This window comes from Geospiza fortis, unplaced genomic scaffold (assembly GCF_000277835.1).
Source record: "Geospiza fortis unplaced genomic scaffold, GeoFor_1.0 scaffold112, whole genome shotgun sequence".
Taxonomy (NCBI): domain Eukaryota; kingdom Metazoa; phylum Chordata; class Aves; order Passeriformes; family Thraupidae; genus Geospiza; species Geospiza fortis.
The window spans coordinates 4,218,421-4,224,817 of record NW_005054298.1 but is presented as its reverse complement, the minus strand read 5'-3'; positions in this window follow the sequence as shown (position 1 = coordinate 4,224,817).

Sequence of the window (6,397 nt, the reverse complement as noted above, 5' to 3'; positions counted from 1 at the left end):
ACAGCACACCCAACACCCAGCTGCCCTCCCAAAACCCAGGAGATTTTGGGATGAAATGAGACACAGACTTTGCTTCAAGGGACTGATATTCTCCATGAGCAAATGCAAGAGCTGTTGGGAGGCAGGGAGGAAAAGGAAAAAGGCTCTGATGAGGTCTTGCAGTAGAAACCAACTCTGCTGCATGGCATCCCATCTTCCCCAGCAGACCTATGCCCACATTTAACGAGTTTGCTAAATATTCCTGTAGTTTAAGCAGTCTCTGCTAAGAGCTGCTGCTGGAGCAGATGGGACAGGGGATGCAGGAGGCACATGAGGCTGTGCCCTCTCCAGAATGAGGATGTGCCAGCCCTGGGTATCGAATCAGGACAATCCCCATGCCAGGGAGAAATAACGAGAAGAACTCCATCTTATCAGAAGGCTAATTAATTACTTTATTATACTATACTATTCTATATTATATTACACTATATTACATTACATCTAAACTGAATCTGCCAAGCCCTCAATTGCACACAACTGCCCAGAATCTGGTGGCTGTCAGCCAACAGTCCTGACACACACTCACACACTTGGCCCTGATAGGCCAAGGAAACAAAACACCATCACTTTGGGTAAACAATCTCCATATTGCATTTGACTTTGGCACAAGCACGGGCACAGAAAATAAGAATTGTGTTTTCCTTTCTCTGAGGTCCAGAGAATGTGAAACCCAGAAATATTCTTGGGAAGAACTGTGCCTTGCTTTTCTCTGTGAAGAGAAATGTGGCAACACCTGGGCGCACTGCACATGGTGTCAGTGCCTCGTGGCAGCACAGGGCCCTGCTGACACTCCCCGCTGCATTTTGGGGATCCCCACAATGCCAAGGGGAGCTTGGCTCCAGGAGAACCAGCAGCAGCTGGGGGAGATGGGGGGACACATCCTGCACATCATCCATGTGGCTCTCCCCAGGGTGCAAAGCCAAGGGCAGGATGGAGGTGCATTTTTCACAAAGGGTTTTCACAGGGTTTGGCTCTGCTGCCTCTGCCAGGGCTGAGCAGCACAGCAGCAGATTGTGGAGGGACACAGGGCCCTGTAACTCTATCAGCTTTGATCAATTTTTCAGTCGAGTTGGGAATACACCAGAGAGCGTGTCAGCGTGCTTTATGGAGGGCTGCAAGTGCCTTCCATGGCTAATCCATAAAATGGGTTCCTGGAAAACAGACATTCTGTTTTCACCACGAGGAGACTGCTAAGCAGTGAGGAAAAAGCACAGAGCAGGAATAGCTGGAATCTGCAGTGCCTGCTGCAGCTGCTGGGAATGCCCTGGCAGGGAAGGTGGGCAGCCCGTGGTGCCCCCAGGCAGAGAGGGCAGGGACACGGCCCCTGCTGCCATCCCAGTGCTCCTTCAGCCCTGGCCCTGCAACCTCCTCACCCTCTGGCCCAGGAGAAGCAGCTGCCCTTCTGTTCACGCCTAATGAAGCAGAGCAATCTGGTTTCAGCAATTAGTGGAGACTCAGTTGAAAACACCAAACAGTCCCCAGTGCCTCTGTTCTCCCAACCATTAAAACGCTGATTGCCATGAACTGCAGCTTTAGCTCCATATTTTGAGCATATGGAGTTGGGAAGACATTTATTTTGATAATATTTGAGCTGTTCTTCCGCTTTTTGGAATTGATTGTTATGATACAAGATTAATTTGCTTTTGGGGTATTTACCAGAGCCTTCTTTCTCAGACTCCCAAAGACACCCTGACACCCACACTCCCTCCCTGCCAACCACTGAAAACATTCATGAGCTTGCTCTGAAATGAATCAATTTTTGGATTTCTTTCAAAGCATTTTCTGTGTTTTGAAGTCTGGAGTGCATTTTGGGTACCTTAGCATACTCCCAAAGCAGGAATTTTGCTGTTAAATATTTCCTGGAAGAACGTTTTGGTTTTTTTCCCCACATTTCACCTGACTTCAGGAGCTGGGAATTAATATAAGCACCAAGTATCCTGACACTTGAGATAGCACAGTGAGAGTGGGTGCTCACTGCAGAAGGCCAAGGTGACTGGAGGTCACAGCTGACAATTACTGTAGGGCTGGATCCCTCCTCACTGCCACAGCAATTCTGATGCACTGCAAGGACTCCTGCTGCCTAAATGTGCTCCTGGGGCACCTCTGTGGAGAGCTCCTGCCTGGAGAGCAGGGCTGGTCCTGCCTAAGCCTCTGCCAAACCAATTCTCCCGATTTTGTCTTGCTTATTCATAGGACAACTGTGGATTTCAAAAGAGGAGAAACAAACAAAACAAACAAACAAAAAAATTACCCAGAGCTTTGACTACTGAGGAAATCTCTTGGCTTTTTCCCACAGTTAACTGCTCCAAAGTATGGACATTTTCAGAGATTACCAGTTTGCTGAATACTATTTTCTCCCCTGTGTTCAATCTCAAGTACCTTTCCTTTCCACAGCCTATAAAAGAAGACTTATCCACAAACTGAAAGGCAAACCCTTCACTCTTCCTAAGTCTTGGTGCAGGGAATAATATTCAGCAAGAAGCAATTGCACCCTAACTGCTGCCTGAGGCCTGATCCCTACAGGATGAGAACTCAGCGAGTGATAAGTTTCCAAATGACCTCTGTCAGCTCCTAAAGAGAAAAAGGAAAGACAACAGCAGCCCCAGTGAGTGGGAAAGGCCAGCTCGAGCTCAACGTGATGGGATCAAGGCATAGCAGAGAGCAGAAAAGTGTCCTTCCATCCCCATCTAGTGGCTCTGGGTAAAATAAATCCGTAGTGCCTGGTTGGGACCTGCTCTCCTGTGCAATCTGCTCGATGGCAGGTATGCACATTACTAAAGTCCATGTGCCAAAGGTGCTGGATTTATCTGTTTTTGTAAATGCTCCTCAGGGTTTGAGAGATGACAGAACACCAGTGGAAATGAAGCTTTGACCTAGCTGTCAAAGAAGAGTGAATTTAGCTGAGGTTTCTCTTTTTAAGAGTGGGACCGACCAGAAAGGTTCACAGAACAACAGCCAAAGTCTGTGAAAGGTGAGCATCCCCCACTGGGCTCATGCCAACTCTTCCTCTGCTGCTTCTCTTGCTTCCCCATGGAAATGTGGCTCATCATCCTATGTATATTCCAAGAGATATTCCAATTTTGTAACATATTTTTGCCCGGCAGAAGGGCTTTTCCTAGGATGCTTTGGCTGCTCGGAGTGTTCAGATCCCTTCAGCTCAGATGGGGTGTGACGGCTGGGCTCAGCCTTGCTTCAACAGCAGGTGAGTAAAAATAATTTAAATTCTGATCCTTCATTTCCTGTCCCACTCAATTCATCCTCTTGAACTACAAAAATCTCTGAGAGGCCAGTCTCCAGCCTTACTATTTGCACTGCTGACTTGGAGCTAGGGACAAAATCTCTTTTGCTGGCAATTCCTCGTGTTTTGGTACAGCAGGATTTGCAAATACCCCTGTTTTGGAATGCTGTTCCCATTGGATGTGTTTAATCCTGCTCACGCTGGAGTCCCAGCACATGCTACTGGCAGCAGCACAGGTACAGCCACAGAAATGTAAATTCCAAGTGTGTTTTCCTGGCTGAAGACATGTGAGTTTTTGAGGGGTAAAAGGACATTTTACCATATCTGTCTTTGCTCTCAGAGACATCTTTTTTGAATACTGGGTGGGTTGTAGAGCAAAGCTGGTCTTCACCTTGAATCAAAGAGCATTTTTTGCAGGCAGCCACATCGGACTTTCCCTCTGCCCTTACCCTGGCTCTGTAATTACAACTACATGAGTTAGGACCTCTAGTCAAATAGGTTGGAAAGGGTCATTTTAAAAGGTCTGGAAGAGCTATACCAGGATCAAGGATTTAATAAAGAGGCAGGAAAGGCTGTGTTTAAAAAAGAAAACAAACCAAAAATTAGCACCAAGACACAAATACTTCAGGTTTTTTGGGAGGTTGAACAGAAACATGTCTGGAGCCCAGCAGAGGTGAGGGCTGCTGCTCCCAGGGAGGGATGGGTTCTGCTTCTGCAGTGCCTTTTTTCCAGTATTTATCAGAAATTGTGTTCTTTTTCCCATAAGAAAATATCCTATATAAACATATTTTTAAAAATACTGTTGCTCAAAGTCCAAAATCTACTGCTGCCCAGGATTAAAGGATTAAAGAAAAACAACATTTCTTCCCTTAATTAGAAATCTTGTTGTTAACTGTCAGGAAAATGGGTGCTACAGAATTGCTGGTTATCCTTCTCTCTACCAGAATTTGCTTGATGGAGAATAACATGTTTGCATGAAATATTTCACCTAGGAGAGTAGAGAAACTACAGTACTTGAGAGGATTAGTCTAGAAAACTGAAAATAATCTAACTGATGAAAGCATTTTCATTAAAACAGGAAACTGCTACAGAAGAGCTTTGCACACAAGAGAATCAGAGTTACAGGGAAATCAGAGTTACAGGAAAATCAGGGTTACATTACCTGAGCTTTAATTGATTGTTCTAGGTGGATTTGGAAGAGTCTCAAAAAACAAAGTAGTAAACATGGAATCATACATTGGTTTGAGTTGGAAGGGACCATTTAGTCCTACACCTTCTGCCATCAACACACTAAAAATGCCAAGGACCTTCCTGACAACCATCAGCCTAGAGGCTGATTGCTATTTAGAAGGTAAATTCATTTTTGGAAATTTGTCAACCCCAGGCTTTCCTGCCTGGAGATGTAGGTCCGAGCTTGCTGTGCTGGGCTGATAGAGATGGAAAATGAGAGGGGCTCGTGGCCACGGGCAACACCAGCCTCAGCCAGGCTTGCCCCAGGGAGAGTGCATGACCCATTTCTGCAGGATCAGCCCCAAACCGACCTCCGGAGCCGCAGAGCAAACACAGTGGCTTTGTTTTCCTTCCCTTGCAGCCCAGCTCTGCCTGCAGCCACCCTCCCTCTCACTGAGCAAAAATCAGCTTTTTCAGCTGGCAGGGAAAACAGAGTCGAGAGCGGATTGAGTCACGAGGTGGGCAGAGCAGCCGCAGGCAGGGCTGGCAGAGGGACATCCTCCGAGGGCACTGCAGCCAGCAGGCACTGCCCACAATGTCTCCTTGTTGTGGGCAGAACAAAGGCTGCTCTTGGAGGCTAATGCCGGCTCGGGGGGGCTCAGGGACACGGGGAGGGGAGCAGCACCCCGTGGGTGTACAAGGAGGCTCCCCAGGGCTGGCAGCTCCAGGCTGCTGGACGTGTCTCCGCAGCTCCGGGAGGTATGGCTTCCTGTGGGACCCGTGGGGTGTCCACCCCTGGCTCTGGCACGGGGGGCTGGGGGTGGTGTTGGGTGTCACAGTGACACTGGGACAAGGCAGAGGTGGCTGGGGACACGAGGCTGCCACGGGGGCAGCGCTTGGGGCTCGGCTGAGACGCTCCAGGTGCATCACGGTTGGTGTCTGGGATGGAATCTCTGGTGGGACTGCTGAGGGACTGAATGAACTGATGTAAGATCACTGCCCAAGTGGTCACACCAGGAGCCAAAGGTGCACTTTAGACCTAGCAAAGAGGTTCTGGTCTTCCCTCACCTGGAATACATTGATCAATTTTTGATCAATATTGATTCAATATTTTGTTGAAGAGTAGCAATGCAGTTTGCTTCTAGCTTAATGTGCTGCTGTGTAAATGCCTTGAGGTGGATAACTCAAATCCATCTGGAAGCCAAATCTAGTGCAAACCAAGGCAGGTCACTGGATGGTGAAGCATCTCCACCTGAGCTTCCTGGTCTAGGGGATCTGTGTGGGGCAGGAAGTTTTCTGGGGATCTCAGCAAGGTGAGAGGTTTTATCTGCTCAGTCTGTTCTACCTTTTGTCTTCAGGGAATGTTAAGTGTTGTTTTTGTTTTTTTTTTTTTTTGGTTTTTTTTTTTTTTTTTTTACATTTGTGTTATTAGATTTTTAGGCAATACGAGCACCAGTGTGGGTGAAGGTAGGGGAAAAATCCAGAGAGAAACGCAGGGAGCACCCAGGATTTTCTCTATTTGATCTCTGCACCTTCGTGGGGACCTCCAGCCACCTCTGCCCTGGACAGCTGCCCCCAAAAATGTTTCCTTGCTTTCTAATCCCTGCGGCTTAGCAAGCAGAGTGTGAGCAGGCTGGGCTCGCTGCCCCTGTCCTGGCTGCGTGGGGCAGGACAGGGGGTGCCAGGCTGCCGGGGCTGCAGTGCTCGCTGGAGTTTCTGCCACTGTGCCCCATTTCCCCCTCAGTCACAGACGGGAAAAGCGCTTGCTCAGGTCTCCGGGCAGCCAAGGAGCTCCTCTGATCCCTGGGGAAGGCAGGGATCTCCCAGCGCATCCAGCAGGCAAGGATGCAGGGAAGCGCTCCCTGCCTCCTGCCCCGGGCAGGAAGGACAGACCGGGCTCCCAGCACATGAAAAAGGGGACGGAAAGGTCCCCGCTCCGCCCGGCTCCCA